This window comes from Lemur catta, chromosome 7 (genome assembly GCF_020740605.2).
Source record: "Lemur catta isolate mLemCat1 chromosome 7, mLemCat1.pri, whole genome shotgun sequence".
In the NCBI taxonomy this organism is placed as follows: Eukaryota; Metazoa; Chordata; class Mammalia; order Primates; family Lemuridae; genus Lemur; species Lemur catta.
Window position 1 is genome coordinate 72,808,160 of NC_059134.1, and position 17,056 is coordinate 72,825,215.

Sequence of the window (17,056 nt, forward strand, 5' to 3'; positions counted from 1 at the left end):
ACCTACAATGTGCAGGCCTCCTTTGTGGCCCTGGAAACACAATGACTATAAGCATCTTATGGGAAATGTAGGTAAGAACAAAGGCAATGGAGGCACAGGGGGCCCTGGGAGAGTGATGAGGCCCCCAACGAGGCAGGAGTCAGGGGAGGTTCCCAGGAAGTGACATCTCTAGTGAGAGGTGAGAGGCAGGGGCCTGTGGTTGTGGGGGGGGGGGGTGGGTGTTCAGGCAGGAGGGGGGCACGCAGATGGGCCTGGGGTTGAGGGAAAGCAGGAGCCATTCAAGGAGCGGAGAGAAATTCAGTGTACATGGGGGGTGTGGAAAGGGAGTACGGCATGGGAAAGAACAAGTTACTGAGATGCTAATCTGTGGTTTTTTCCTTCTCTCTCCCTTTCTTTCCAGAGAGGTTTGGCTGCAGGACCAAAAGGCAAGTTCCTGGAGGAGCTGTCCTTCCTGGTCTTTGTCATATGCCAGCTGGAGCACCTTGAGGGAGGGGCTCTTGGTCAGGAGGGGGGAGTGTGAGGCGGTGGAGAGGGGTCTCCCGGCCCGGGAAGGTGACGAGCACATGGGTTCCATGACTGGTGGCTGGTGTGTGTGGGCAGGGACAGGACCACCTGGGAATGGCGCTGAGGTACGTAGAGAGGGCTGGATCTCAGCCTCCGGGGCTTCCGCAGCACCCCACACAGTGCCCGCCCCACACGGTGCCCACCCCACACAGTGCCCACCTCACACAGTGCCCACCCCACACAGTGCCCACCCCACACAGTGCCCGCTCCACAGGGCACAGACACAGCAGACCTGGAGGGGGCCTGCAGGCGGGGCTGGGGCTGTCACAGCTGTAACCAGCATGGCTTCCTTGAAACACCCCTGGCATGATGGCTGTGGCAGCGGGTGGGGAGGGGCACCCTAGTAATTACTGAGATTGAATTTCCTCCCAGCTAGGGATGATGGGAAGCTCTGAGTCCAGTGTAATTTCATTTAAGGAGCACAACGAGACATTTCTTCCATGCCCAATATTGAGGATTAAGAAACCCACCAGTGCCAAGAATAGATTCTTGACTTGGAAGCCCTGAGACTAGATGAAGAGTGGGTGTGGCAATCAGGTAAGAGATGAGGGTGTCCTGGCATGGAGCTGTAGCTGGGGACCACCCCCTTTGCTGAACCACCTGTTCCAGCCACTCTAGTTTCAAATTGTAACTGCCTCTCCATCACCCCCATGACCACGAAGCACATTCTCTTTTTTGCCTCTTTGCATAGGTCATCTCTCCTGCCTGGAACAACATCACCTCTTTGCACTCATCCTCAAAATCAACCCAGACTTTAAGCTCCGGCTTAATCTTCAACTGCTCTAGGAAGCCTTCCCTGAGGACAGATGTTCACTCTGCTCTAATAAAGCTGTGTGGCTTTGGGAAAGTGTCTTTATCACTCTGGGCCTTAAATTTTTCTCATTTGTCAAACAGGGCTGATAATACCTTCCACCCAGGATTGAGGGGGGAATTACCAGTGAGTAAGAGAAATGTGAAAATGACTATCATTTTGGTAAACAGCAGGTGCTCAGGAACTGTGCAAATGACCAACAAAGGCACAGCACAGAGGAGAAATGAGGGTGGTGGGAGGAAGACGCAAGTATAGCTGGGGTCCCCAACTCTGGGGCCGTGGCCTGTTACCGGTCCATGGCCCATTAGGAAATGGGCCTCGCATCACCGCCTGAGCTCCGCACCACTCCTCCCCCTCCATCCCCAGTCCATGGAAAAACTGTCTTCCATGAAACAGGCCCCTTGTGCCAAAAAGGCTGGGGACCACTGGGGTATAGACAATGCACAAACTCCCAGGAAAGGGCTGGGAACCCATCTTTTAGAAAGGGCAAAGGGCTCTGCACATTGCCTAGTGGTCTGGGGCAGCCTTAGGGCAGGTGAGGCATCCCAGGACCATGTGCCCCTCCCCGCTGACAACAGGAAGGCACTGTGAGGCCTGCAGTGTTTGTGGTTTGGGCCCAAGGCCCAGTGTGAACTGAATTTACCTGCTGCCCCCTGTGCTCTCAGGAGGAGGGGGCTGGAGGGAGGAGGGAGGAGCCCCTGTCTTGCCAAATTCCTAGATTGGGTGAGAGCAGAGGCACACAAAGATTCTCTGCTGGCCTTGGCCACCCTGCCGGGACCTAAGCAGCAGGGGCGAGCTGCACTGGCAGCATCGAGAGAGATCCGGGGCTCATGGCTGAGTCCAGAGCATTTTGTCCTGACTGCAGCTTTGGGGTACAGGGTCGAGAACCTCCCTGTGATCCACCTCAGGCTCTGTGGACCTTCCCAGCCTCTAAAATCCACACTCTCTTCTCTCATGGCCAGGTTGGTGAGGATGGAAAGGGAGAGGAGGAGGTGATCAGAGTGAGGAAGGAAGCAGGAGAGGGCAGAACCAATCTTAGGGCCACCGTTCAGGGCTGTCTTCCACAGGCCCCTGACTCATTAAGAGTGCAACAATGACAATAGTCTTAACAACAGAAAGGGCAGCCCCCAGTACGGAACCCGCACCACACAGGCCAGGCACTGCCCTAAGGACCTTACAGGTGATGGCATATTTAACCCTTACGACAGCCCTCAGAGGAACATACTAGCATTACCCGCATTTTATAGGGGAGGAAATGGAGATTCAGAGAAATGAAATGATCTCCCCAAAGCCACATGGTTCGTCATTACAGATCTGCCCCCTGCCACCCCTAATCCTAACCTCTGTCCTTGTCCACTTTTTAGCCTTTGGTGAAAACAATACCCCACACATAGGAAGACAGTGAACATTATAGCGCTTGCTTTCTATATGCTCTTTAAAAAAATCCTCACCATGGGGTAGCATGTGATGATCCTCATTTTATAGATGAAGAAACTAAGGCCCAGGGGGTGAAGTGACTCTGCTAGGCTCACACAGTGAGAGAGTTAGTGAAGGAGCCATAGGGAGATTCCTGTGCCTGTCCCCTTGTCCAGGGCCCTGAAGGAGCTCATTGCCGTGCCCTCCCCAGGAGCAGACTGACCGGAAGCCCTGCCCTGCATCATGGACTCGGGTTTCCTCACTGGAAGCAGCAGCCCGGGGAGCTGGCCTTGGAGGGCTGGCTGCGGGGGGAGTATGTGACGGTGGCAGTTGTGTTCCATCAGTCATTTGGGCTAGTCATTTGGGCCAGTCATTGGGCCAGTCATTTCCCCTACCTGAGTCTCAGCAGCCTCAAATGAAAATCAAAGGGGTTGAATGAGATGATCTTTAGACCTTTCCTTACAGGTCAGGCTTCAGTTCTGGGGCTGCCGCCAGGGTTTAACGAGGCTGACAGTGGAATGGCCGTGAACCAGCAGAGGGCGCTCACAGCACCAGGGAAACAGGCCGTGGTCCATGGAGCCCAACTTCTAGTGTGGAGGGAGGATTCCACCTGAGCCAATGACGACAGAGGTGGCATTCAGCTGTGGTCCTGCCTGATTGTAAATTGTGTGGCAGACAGGAGCCCAAAAGATGATGGAAAAGCTGGATTTTGGAGTTCAAAGGTCATTTGGTCTAATCCTCTGCTCTCCAAGATTCTGAAAACATCCTATTCTGCTTCCTCTCTCTACTCCCCCACCCCCACCAAGGTATGCAGTTTAATTTGCAAAGGGAAAACAGGCGATCACAAATGCGAAGTTGTGATCACACCTCTTGGGGGTGGGGGTGTTCTGGTATTTCCGTTCAGTTAGTCAGGTAGCTATGCTGCCTTGGAATGTACTTTTCCTTCTACTGGAAAAGCCCCCCTTTCCCTTCTCTACTTGGAAAACTCTGTCTTTTAAGACCCTGTTCAAACGTCCACCAGGACGTCCACCTCCTCAGTAGAATCTTCCCTGCTCCCATAGGAAGAGCTGGGCACTCCCTGTTCTCACTCTGCGCAAGGTCATTGCCAATGGAGAAGCCTGTATCTCTGCCTCGCACCGAGCCACGCCTGTACCAAACCTGTGGTCTGTAATCACAGCCGCTTCCCTTTACGGAGGGCTCGGCGTGCTGCACAGTCTCCCAAGCACTGTCGTGTATTACATCATTCACTTCTCACTCTCGCTCTGCGAGGTAAACACAGTCATCCTCCTCCTACACATGTGGAGACTGGGACTTGGAAAGACTGAGTCACTTGGTCAAGGTCACACAGTTGGGAAGTGGCAGAACCAGGCTTCAAACTCAGTTTGCCTCAACACCAGGCCTAGGCTTTCTTTAAAGTACTAGGTTTATAATCTCCGAAATGGACCTGCTTGTTTCCCATACCTAATACTGTATCTGGCACCAGGCAAACGTTCAAAAAATATTCCTTAAAAAACACAATTGAAAAGAGGGTTAGAGTCTTTGAATTTACAAATGGCTCATTAAAAACACCATAGAAGTAGTAAACACACAGGCTTTGTCACTGGGCTGCCCAAGTGTGGATCAAGGCTCTCCCACTGGCGGCCTGATTTGGGCAAGATACTTGACTTCTCTATGCCTCAGTTTCTTCATCAGTGAAATGGGGATAACTGTGTTTACACTGCAGAGCTTTTACATGAGATGCATGTAAGGTGCTCAGAACAGGGTCCAGGAAGCTCCTAAAAATGTTAGTTTTCATCATCTTGTGCATCAGGCCTTGTCTGTTTCTCTCCCCACAGAGGAGGTCCACGGAGACTCTGGCAAGAGTCTTGCAGTGTGCTAGTAAACTGGTTCTTAAAAAAAGCCCTCATTTGTGGCATTGGCCAGCTTCTACGGTGTAAGTGCTCCCACCATGGCTGATTTCAAGCTAGAATGGGAGGAGTCATGCTGCTAGCGTTGGCAGAGGTCCTGAGTTTTGCTCAATCTCTCTATGCCTCAGTTTCGCCATCTTTAAAATGGACCAGCAGTACCACCTTACTCGGAATGCTACTGTGATGAGTAAACTTAAAGCTCTTGGAAGAGCACATAGTATGCCAGCCAATATTACCGTCATTGTTAAGAGCTTTAACTCGGTCTCACTGTTGCTTGTTTGGCGCTGACACAGGCCCCATCGCAGCACTGGCCTTCTGCCCTGGCAGGCGGAGTCTCTGCCTTCTAGGACTGAGGCCTTGTCCACCCTTACAGCTCTCCCATCTCCCCCGGAACTAGAATTCTGACCTAGCCTGTGCTGGGTACACACCCACTCTGATCACACATTATTTTGTGCCTCTGGTTTCATCTCTAGATGTCCCTGATGCTGTCCCTTGGCCTGGACTGCCAGTGCAGGCTGTGCCTTGCTCCGGATCAACCATGATGACTTCTTCTGGCATCTGCTTTGCTCTTCATTGCTTACAAAGCTCCTTCTTCTCCCAGGGCCTGGATGAACTTAAAGAGGGGAGAGCTGAAGTTCACAGCTAAGTTTGCTCCCACCTGAGGCTAGGGAGGCCCCTAGCTCTGGCTATACCCCACTGTGGGCTCCAGTTCCCTATCAGGGGCCCCACCCCAAGCTGATTTAACCCTCCGTGCTCAGGCTGTGGTAACACAGGCTGCAAAGATCCTGGCCCCTTAGGGTCTGGCGGAAGAGTCAGACAAACTGAGTCAGAAGCAAGGCCTGGGAGAGGAGGGCAAAGGCTAGGTTTGGAAACATTAACTGGATCTTAAGGCTCTAGCCAGGAAAGAGAATGAACTAGGAAAAAAAAAAAAAAATCCCGGTGGGACCAGGAGTCAAGGCTGAAAAGGGCATGACCACCTGAATTCAAATTTAATACATACCAGCTGCATACCTACTATGTGCCACATGCCTTCCAACACCTTATTTCATCAGCGCCTTGAGATAACCCCACAAAGAAGACATCATTATCCCACTGTGCAGGAGCTACAGGCACTTAGAGGGGTTAGGGATTGACAGGAGAGCAGGTGAGTGGTCACCTGGTCCTGCTCAGGTGGCCAAAGGAGAAGACAGGACAGAGCCCAGTCCTGGGCCAAGGATGGCCGATCCTCTCACTGCCTTCTGCCAGTGACAGTTGGAAACCTGGGCCCAGGGCAGGCTGTGAACGGAGGCCCTCAGTCACCGGGATGGATCCCTCAAAGCACAACAGACTGACAATTCTTAGGTCACACAACCATGGCCATATGGAAAAAGGACGGATTCAGAGGCAGAGAGACCTGGGTGAAATGCTGTGTGCTGCCACCTAATCCCCATGGGGCCCTGGGCCAGTGTCTTCACCTTTTTGAGCCTCAGTTTCCTCCCATGTAACAAGGAAGTGACAAGAGGTACACGGTTGTGACGAAGCCTAGAAAGCGAGTGATGTATACAGAAAGAGCTGGCAATCCTGAGGCAGGCACCCTGCTGCCCTGGCTCAAAGCTGCATTTCCTGTCTCCCTCCAAGTCAACCTAGCATGGGAGACACTCCTGCTCTTTGTGCCAGGCAGTGCCACCAGCTACAAAGGTCTGCTTCCGATTTCCTCAGGCTCTGTCAGGTGTTTCTGGAGCTAATGAGAACAACACAAGAAAGAACAGCTTGAGGATGAGAGGGACCTTCCCAGAGGAACCTCCTCTGCCCTCTGGAGAGCTCCAGGCTGATTCCAGGTCCCCACGTCACCTGGAAGGGTGCGTAAGAGAACTGGAAATCCGACTTTGCAGGAGTCCCCAAATCCTCCCACACCATGAAATCAGCCTGCCCCACCCGCCATGCTCCCTCCTGCTTCCCAGTCGTGGTGTCCCCTGTTCCTTCTGCCTGGACAGGCCTCCCTGCTCCTCCCCTTCGAGCTGTGGCCTCCTGCCCGTCCAAGCTCCACCTCAGCTCAGGCCTCCTCTAGGGAATCTCCCCGGTGAGTCCAGCGCACACTGGCCTCTCCTGTGGCTGAATTCTCCCCCAGTGTTTCTGTGACTCGGAACCTGGCCATGAACTGCGCTCCCATGCTGGGCTGCTCCCTGGCTCTCCTGTCCAAAACTTTGGCTTCTGCGAGCTGCCCGGGCTGAGAAGGGGGAAGGGACGGTCTTCCTTCTATATCCCCCATGACAGGGAGCCCAGTGCAGAGGAGGAGGGATGGAAGGCAGGCCAATGTACATCCAGCTCTTTCCTCTACACGCAGAGTTGGAAGGAAAATGGGGAGGAGAGGCCAAGTGGGAGAAAAAGAAGGAAGAAAGGGGTAGAAAGGAATGAAAGAGGAGGGAAGGGCAGCTGCATGAGACTCAGTACTAGGGTCACGGAGAACAGAGCAGGCCCACAATCCAGGCTGCCCTGGCTCATGTTTTCAGCTCTCTCCTGGGCTCAACACAGACGACTCTTTAAAAACCCTTGGAACTCACCTCCTTCAGGCAGCCTTCCCTGATTGACCCTGATCTCTTCCCCTGCCCTTGGCTCCCTGAGCTGAGCTACTTTGCACTCATCAATGCCATTTCTCATGGTGCCAGGTCCGCTGGGGAAGGGGTGAAGGTCTCTGCTTCACTGGCAGGAAGTTCCAGTCTACATTTATCATCTGTAGACGGAGATTAGACTTCATGTCTTTTTTGACCACCTTTCTTTTATCAGCTTCAGAGGGTGGTTTGGAATACATTTTGCATGGTTATTTTAAATGCAGTTTGTCTCTGAGATAATCTTGAGGCAAAAGCTGCTATAATCTTATATCCATTTCTTCACTATCGGGCCCTGTGCTGGGCCTGTGGGGACACACAGATAGCTGAGGCCCAGGCCCTGCCCGCCACCAGCACCCAGCCCAGGGAGCAGAGTCAGAAACGTGTCAAGTGTCTACCAGGGCTGTCTCACAGGCGTACACGGGAGGGCACAAGGGGAGGGGCCGGGAGGCTGCACAAAAGAGACCTGAAGGACAGTGGGGAGGGCGTCCCAAGCAGAGAATATGCCAGGGGCAAAGGCCTGGAGAGGCGAGAGGGCAAGGTGTGCCTGGAGGAGGAGGCACCTCGGTGTGGCCGGAGGGCGGGCAGGAGAGGGACTCCCACCACACGGCACAGGGCTTCATGCGTCAGCCTCTCAGCCTAAGACACGCTGATGCTAACACACAGGCCATTTTATCGCAGAGGGAGTTAGGCAGGTATTGTCATTCTCGTTGGCATTTAGGAATCTCTGTGTGGGGGGGGCGCGATGGGACAACATGGATGGATCTCAAAGACTATTTCAGCACACAAAAGACCACATACTAGATGATTCCATTTATATGAAGATCAAGAACAGACAAAAACTCACGTACGATGACAGAAACGGGAACAGTTGTTACCTCGGAACTTTCAGGGGTGATGGAAATGTTCCTGTCTTGATCTTGGCGGTGACTACACGAGTTTGTACAATTGTCAAAACTCACTGAGCAGAACACTTAAGATCTGAACACTCGACTACTTCTAAAATATACTTCAAAAATGTGTGTGAGTGCTTCTGGCTGTCACAGTGACTGAAGGGCACCACCGGCAAATAAACAGGGGATGGGCCCGCGATGCTTTCACAGCAAAGAACTCTCCCGCCCAAGGGCCAGTGGAGTCCCTGTCGAGGGACATTGCTGCAGGCCATGGGGGGCCACAAAGGAATGGAAAGGGCATGGGGAACTGGCGACATCTGTGTCTGGGGGAGACAGGGCTTTGGAGGTGGCGGGAACCCACAAGGTCCAGGCATCTTGGGACAGTGATGTGGCACGGAAGGTGGACGTAGGATCTTCACTGCCGCTGCTGGGCCTTGCATTTGCCTAACTCCAGATCACTGGCCTGAAGCTGCCTAGGCCCAGGAGGTCCCTCTAAGGCACCCCAGACACCGAAGGGGACGCAGGCCAGCGGGGAAGTAGGAGACACAGCAGATGTCAGTGGGGAAGGGACATGCTTTGCTGCCGGCCCTCCTGCCTCACGATAAGCACCAAGGATGACAAAAGTGATCATCTCCCTCTGAAATGAGTTTGCAGTCACTGGACGCAGGGCTGGATGCTACTGCTGCTACTACAGAAAACCATTTTCTTAAACCATGGGCCAAAGAAGAACACAGCTGACTTACACTAAAACGCTCGCCGGACCTCTTCCTTCGGGAAGTCTTCTCTGACCTCCACCTGGGCAGGTGCCTGTCCCACGCTCCCCAGCCCTCGGCCAGCACCAAAGCACACTAACTGCCTCCGTCTGAATTCTGGCTCTGCCATTCACCTGCTCTGTGTTCTTGGCAACTTACTCAAGTTCTCTGAATCTGTTTCCTCACCTGCAAACTGAGGATAATAAAAACCTTGTTCACTCAACTGCTACGAAGGTTAGGTGAGATAATGTAGTAAGCGCTCAGCAAAAGGTAGTGCTTTATCATTATCATCGCAACAGCACGCATCAACACGGACCACTGTTGCCAGGTTACTTCTCTGGCGCCCCCACTAGCATTAGCTCCTTGCAGGCAGGGTCCTTGTGGTCCAGTTGATTGCCAAGGGTCCTGTGTCCACCACCACGTCCAGCACAGTAAATACTTGCATGCGTGAATGAATTCCACCCACTAGGATCTCTCCCGAGAGCTTTCTTTTTCCACCCACAATGCTTCTAAATCACAATAATTCTTCAGAAATGGAGGTTGGACTCATTTGTATTCTGTTCCCTCTTCCCTCCTATTACCTCCAAACAAAATTTACTTTTTAAAATGAATGGCTTCTTCCTGGACTCTCCACTCCCAAGACTTCACTCAGTGGTCTTTTTCATGCGGGGCACACAAAAGACCTTTTTTTAAAAAAAGCACCCTACACCTTTGAACCTAGAATTACCATATGATCCAGCAGTTCCATGGCTAGGTATACACCCCAGAGAATTGAAAGCAGGAGCTCAGACAGATACGAGCACACTAATATTCACAGCAGTATTATTTACAATAGCCAAAAGAGGAAACAGATGAATGGATAAACAAAATGTGGTATATGCATATTAAATACAATGGAATATATTCAGCTTTAAAAAGAAATGCAATGCTGATACCTGCCACAACATGGATGAACCCTGAAAATATTAGGCTAAGTGGAAGAAGCCAGACAAAAAAAGGACAAATATTATATAATTCCATCTATATGAGGTACCTAGACTAGGCGAATTCATGGAGAAAGAAGGTAGAATAGAGGTTGGCAGGGGCTGGGGAAGATGAGAATGAGGAATTAGTATTTAAGGAGTACAGTGTTTCAGTCTGGGAAGATGAAAAAGTTCTGGAGATGGGTGGTGGTGATGGTTGCATAACACTGTGAATATTCTTCATGCCACAGGATTGTACATTTAAAAATGGTTAAAATAGTAAATTTTATGTATATTTTACCAAAAGTCAATGCATCCCAAACCAAACAAACAAAACACTGGCGGAACTCTCTCTGCAATCTGTCAGAGCTGTACACCCCTCTGCCACCGCCATCCCCAGTGCTCTGTGACCGTGGTGGCCTCCTGGCCCGTGATCCACCTCCCTCTCACCATCTTCTCCTTGGCTCCAGCTCTGGTGTTCCCTGTTCCCTTCCTACCCCAGGACCTGGGGCCACCACATGCTTTCTTCTTTGCACCCCTCTCTACCACCCTTAGTCCCGTCATACCCCTCGAGGATGCTTCAAACAGATGCCCTGAGACTCTGAGACAGAAAAGCCGTGTACACGGACATGCTCACTCCTGACTACAGCCAGCAATAAAAAAAGGTTAAATAAAGTATAAAAAGTCACTGAGGATAAGATGATGACCATGTATGTACAGAGAAGTTATGGTAAAACATTAAGTGAAAAATTCAGGCTATAAAACTATGTATGGACAGATTTCAACTATTACAAAATATAGATCTATGGAAAACATAGAATGGAACATAAAAATAATGGTTAATATTATATTTGTTTTCTCGTATGGAGTCCAGTTATGTTATTTTCACAATTGTAATTTATTTTTTAAAGGCTGGGCACCACCCTTAGGCAGATGATGAAATATACCGGTCATCAGTCTTAGGAGAATCTTCAAAGTCAACTCCGGATACCCATGTGCCACCACCACTAAAGTCCCTTCTGAGTGGCTTCCGGAGATTGGGGGTGAGGGGAATAGTTCATGTCGACTCTTCAGAAAGACATGTTGAAACTTGGTATGTCTCTCTTATGACTGCAACCAACCACCTCGCCACAACAAGGGAGGGCAATATAGGGTATTTATTTTGCCATCCCAGTAACCAGGGGATTTAACTGTGAACAGTTTACCCCTACATTAGTCCAAAGTTAGGAATTCCACCAAGATGCCTGCTCCCTTCCATACCTGCAAACTATGGCTCCACCGCATGTAGCTCAAGGGGATCCCCTTCCCACCCAACAGGCTGTGCCCCAGGCGTGGACATTGGAGTCACACTTGCTTCAAGGGGGACACAGGGAGGGAGGGTGCCTCTTGTTGCATGTGCCGCAGCTCAGTGGGAAAAGCTTTTCTCAGTCCAAGAGTTTGGGAATTTCTGAGCTTTGCCAGACATTGGTGGTCACAATGTTCATTCCACATCTCATAAGATGCAGATGATATTGAAGAATGGGGAAAAATCTTATTCTCCATAATACTCTAGTTCAAGGCAAGGAAGAGCTTTTTGGTAATAACATTGTTCAAAAACTAAAAGAGTTTTTAGGGTTTTTTTCCCCCCTTGGGGTGACCTGAGTTTCTAGTTTCTGGAGGTGACAGACCTGTGGAATCGGATGGAATTTGAACCAGGGGGGCCCAGAGCTAAGACTGAGCCACGTGTCAACTTGCCCTCACATGGTCCAGCCAATTTCTCCATTCCCACTTGTGGATCCATTTAATCAATTAATTAAATGCCTGAAGAATTTATACTTCTAAAATTTCTGCCCTCTCTGCCTTTTTGGGAATCTGTCAATTTATGGGAGATGATAATGCCTTGTCCTGCAAACATGGGCCTTTGTGCTAGAGACGAGTTTCTTTAAAATCTCCCTGAAGGAGATGGCAGAGGACTTAAGAGTTACACAAGAGAAAATCTGACATGAAGCCAGAAGCATTGGCTCTGGAAGGGAGGATGAAGGAAGACCAAAAATGTCACTGTTTTAATTGTTTTACAGTCATTTAAGATATATTTACTATTAATATTTAGTCTTAGTCAACTGCAGTGTTTATGATATTAAGCCATACCGAATAAAATATCAGATTTCACTCCAATTTTCATACTTGAATGACAACACATACATTCATCATCTCAGCTTTATCATTTTGATCATACTACAGCTTGCTATGCCCTTATGATGCCATAATATCTTTATTGGTTCATAAAGTCTAAGATATGAAGTCTCATTGATAAATGGTCATTTCCAGCATTTTTTCATTCAACAACTATTTAGTGAGCCACTGCGGAGGTCCAAGCTCGGTCTGCACTAAGAATATAAGGAGACTAGGACTCAGGTTCTCTTGGACTCATTAACACCACGCAATTTCTCATTGCTCAGCCTATCAGCACCTATGTGACTGGCTCTGACCACCTCTCCTACCCTTTTCCTTACCACTCTTCCCTCTTTTGCCTATCTCCTAAGCCACACTTGAGGTTCCTTGAAAACACCAACCTATTCTTACCCCAGGGCCTTTGCACTTGTGGTCTCCTCTTAGAATGCTATTTCCCCAGGTCTCCTTCTCACTTCATTCAGGTCTTTGTCCAAAATATCACCTCCTCAAAGACAATCCTATTTAAAGGAAAATCTCTTCCTCTCCCCTTCCACCCAGTCACCCCTCATCCTGCATTATTTTTCTCCAAAGCACTGCTCACCCCCTGAACTATTTTATCTTTGCTTATGTTTTATTTTCTGCCTCCCCTGGTAGAGCTTGGGCAAGAAGTTCATCTTTTCAGCAATGTATCCCCAGAGCCTAGAATAAGCTGGCATGTAACAGATGTCTATACAAATTTGGAGAATGAATGAATGAAGGAAGGAAGGAACTGGTTCTTCACAGTTCAGGGTGCTTGGTGAGCTGGCTTTGCAGGAGGAATCATTAGAGTCTCTGTCAGATCCAAGGCCCTCCCCACTCCTCCCTCTGCCTTCCCCGCCGGCTGGGCTCTTTCTGTGAATGGCATCCTTGCCCACTCAGTCTCAAGCCTTGCCATCACTTATTCCTCCCTGCCTCCAGCTCCCACATCCAATCAGCTGTCAATTGTGGTGACACTGTGACCTCTTACATCAACTCCTTTTTCTACCCATTCTTACAACTGCCCCCAGTCCAGACCCTCATTATTTCTCACCTAGACCATTGTCATCGTTTCTTACCTGGGCTTCCTGACAGCAGGCTCTCCCCCTCCAATCTGTTCTCCACTGGGCAGCCAGAATGACTTTCCTCATGGTCAAGTTTGATCATCTTTCTTCCCCACTCAAATACTAAACACCAACTCCTTAGCTTGGCACTCAATGCCCCCTCTCCCCAACTGCCTCCAACCTCCTACCCAGCCTTCCTTCTTACAACTCTTATTTTATCCTTTTTGCCCCAACCGGAGTGAACTGCTTTCCAATTTCTGTACTGTCCTAGAAGACCCCACTGCCTGTCCATCCTCTGCTCATGCTATTTACATTCCTTGAAATATTTTTCCTCCTTTCTTCTAATGTACAAATCATTCAGATCCAGCTCAAATGCTACCTAACTTCTTCAAGAAGCCATTCCTGATCTCCTAGAAGAATAAAATCTTCCTTTTATTTTCAACTCTTTTTAAGGGGTTATCTGTCTCTTTTTTAGGGCAACTATCTGGGAAGGACAGGCAATATGATGCAGAAGAAAGACTCCAGAATCTGGACTCAGATAATCTGAGCTGGAGGCCTCACTCTCTGAGACTTTTAAGGTATGCACCCTTAGATAAGTTAAAGTCTGAGTCTTAATTACGCTATCTGTAAAATGGGTATGATAACACTATTGCTATCATGGGTGTGTTATGGGGAGTAAGTATAAGTGCCAGAGTGTTAAGAAAAACTTTCAACACTATTTAAAGATTAAGTTATATCATGCTAAGGTGCTAAATAACTGATAATCAAAAGTGCTGCTCCTCCCAGGGAGGTTTCATGGATGTCTTACACTGACTGAGCCCTAAGTCCAGGAATAGGTCAGTAGGGGAGGGATTTTTTTGAGGAAGGACAATGTTGAGGCCCTAAAACCCCATGTCTTTGGATGATCTAAAGAAGAGAAGAAGTGGAGGGTATAGCCACAAAGCTGGGGCCCTAATGACTAGCTACCAATTCCTGAGGTTTTTTAATGCCCCAGGCACTGTGCTAAGTGCCCTACATACATTATCTCTTTGAGTCAGGAATTATTCCCTCACAGAGTAAAAGAAGCCTGTCACAGTTATATAAATAAGTGTTCTCCTTCCCCTCTCCCTACCCCCCAGTAAATAGTTCAGATCTGAAAGATCTCTGGAAAATCTCCATCCAATGATCTAATTTTTTGGATGGAGAAACTGAGACCCAGAGAGGTTATGAGCATTTACTGAAACTGTACAGCCAGCAAGGAAGACACTGGGCCTGGAACCCAGATCTCTTCACTCTGGGGATAGAAACCTCTGCATGGCAAAAACCCAGGGGCTGCCATTCATTACGAAGTCCAGGTAGGTAGCACCTCTTGGAGCACAACATCATCTACGTGGACTACAACGTCAGTGGCGGCCCCTGGAGTTATGCCACGTGATCACATTGGCTGTGCTCCATGCCAGGCTGCTCACCCCACTCAAGAAAGAAGTTCTTGAGAAAAGAGCCTCAGACTGCTAGAGACTGAACACTGCCCTCCTTGCCAACTATACTACCCAGAGCCTCCTCAAAGCTGACTGACATCATCCCTTCACTGTCCATCTAAGCTTGTACTCCTTCGACACACCTCTCGGGGCACCTTCTCTGCACCAGGCATCAGGCTCAGCTCTGGGGACACCCTGCTGTCCTTGAGGGAGCCCTGTGCTGAGAAACTACCAGAGCCTGGTGTGGCTGTAACTCAAACTTCCCCAGCAGCTTTGTCAGCAACACCAAGAGGCTGCACTTAACAAACATCAAGGAGGAAGAGGTGGCCTGGCATGAAGGACTTGGGGACCTCCACGGAGGAGTGACAAAAGGGGCCTGGTTGGATTAGAAGACCTGGGCCCTGAAGGAGGAGGGGAGAGTGACTGGGAGGACATGCAGTTGGGTCAAAGTGGGGGGAAGAGGATGAATTCTTGAATGCCACATCACCTGGTCCAACTGAGGACACTCAGGCTCAGGGGCTCTTAGGAGGAGCAGGACTAAGAGCCCAGCATCTGATCTCTGGGCCAGGGCTTCTTCATTCCCCCAAATGAAGTCCCAAACCTGAGTACTGGCACAAGAGGGCTCTCTTTTGAGGGTGAATGAGGCACATTGAAGGCCAATCTTTTTTTTTGTTTGTTTTTGAATGGCACCTGCAGATTCAAGTGGGGGCAGGGCTGGAATTACAGACTCTCATGGTACATTCAGGTGAATTTTGGGGTTCTGGGGATTCAATGGGGATAGGATCTAGGTGTGTGGGGAAGGAAATGGGTATGAAAGCCAGGGGCCCTAGATTCTAATGAAGGCTTTGCCACTAACTCTCCAGTGACCTTGGTCAAGACACCTCACCGGGCCTCAGTTTCCCCATCTGTAAAGTGAGGGGGTTAAATGAGCTCCCAAAGTTCCTCTGGTCCTGACCTTCTAAGCCATGATCGTTGATAAGGTAAGTCCTCCCAAGGCTCTGACCCGGGCAATCTCCGGGTTTTGCAGGAGTCTGGGCCTCATCCAGGAAAAACTGGCATGCTGGGGGAGGGGAACGCGCTCGGCTTTTATTTTGAGGGTGGGTGGGACGCGGGTGCTAAAGCTAAAGGGTCGTGGGAGGCGAAGCGATGGGAAGGCTGGGAGGCGCGGTTCAGAGGCCAGCAGGCTGGCGGCGATTTGCAGCCGTCTTCCAGGGGTCCAGACTCGGGAGAGGCGATGCAGCCAAGAGCCGCGCACTAGCCTCAGCCGCAAACTCGGACCCCGGACCGCTCTCCCGCTCCCTCCCCGGAACCGCGCACGAGCTTCGTGGGGAGTGGCTGCCGCTCCCTCCCGGCTACCGAGCGCCGAGCCCCCTCCCCCGCGTCGGAGACCCCCTCCCCCAGTCGGGGGGCGCCGGGAGCCCCACGGGGGCGTGGCGGGGGCGGGCGCCGGCTCCTCGGCCCGGAAGGCTGGAGGAGGTCTCCGTTGCAAGGGAGCCCCGGGAGGGACCCGCGCCCTCCACCTTCCGGCTCCCCACACACAAAGGCGCCGACGGAGGCGCCGCACTTACCGGCCAGAGCGGGCTCCGGGCTCCGGGCGCCGGCGAGCGGGCGGGCGGGCTGGCGGGAGGCTGTGCGCGCGCGAGTGTGCGTGTGTCTGCGCGTGTCCCTGTGTGTGTCTGTGCCAGTGTGTGTGCAACGGGGGCCGCGCCGAGCTCTGTGCGTCTGCGTGTGCGGGGGCGTCCGTCCGTCGGTCCGTCCGCCCGCCGCTCCGTCCCGCGCTCCGTGCGCGCTCCCTCGCCCGACCGCCCTAACAAATGCGCCTCAGCTGCGGAGTCGCCGGCGCAGCCGCCGGGTCGGTCGGCTCCCCCCGAGCCCCAGCTCCGCCCCGCCCCCGGGCGGGCTTGCGCCGTTCCCCGGGAATTGCGCAGGGCCCGCGGGGCTGGCGGGGCGGGGGGCGGGGAGCTCCGGCAGCGCCCAAGGCCCGAGGGAGTTCGGATCGCGGACCCTTAACCCCTGATCCCATTTCGGGTGCCCCTCCTCCCCCAGCAACTCTGCCCGGAGTCCCCGCGGGCGTCGCCCCCACGCCAAGGTTGCCTGGACAGGGAGGGCGGGGGAGTGGAAGCACCGCATACGTTTCATTCATGATTTTTCTCTTCCCGGGAGCCCCAGGTCCGGGCTGCGCTGCCACGGCGACCGCCAGAGGGACCCCAGCAGGGCCGGGCGCGCTGAACCCGGGGCGGGACACACAGGCCGAAAGAAGCGAGTAGGGGCAAGCGAGACAAAGGGGTCCGAGCCGGGGGAGTGCGCGGTGCACCGAGGGGATGCTGTGGCGCTCGCCTCACGATGCCCACACCTGCGCACGCGGAGCGGCCGCATACCCCGGCGCACACAATGCCGGGTGTCCGGGACCGGTTCCAGGACTCGGCGGAGGCGAGTGTTTTCCCACTTCTCCTTCTTTAGCTTCTGGGGAGCAGGAGCG

General features: G+C 51.7%; 1 protein-coding gene across 2 annotated transcripts in view; it reads right to left on the reverse strand.

The window, feature by feature from the left end:
* PTPN5 (protein tyrosine phosphatase non-receptor type 5) overlaps window positions 1–16,323 on the reverse strand; it is a 58,213-nt gene extending 41,890 nt beyond the window's left edge. The window contains exon 1 of one of the 2 annotated variants that reach the window (XM_045556556.1): window positions 16,146–16,323. The gene's annotated coding sequence lies outside the window, so the exon portion shown is untranslated. The remainder of the gene's footprint in view (window positions 1–16,145) is intronic. The other variant, XM_045556557.1, reaches the window with a different exon arrangement.
* Window positions 16,324–17,056: the final 733 nt, after the last annotated feature.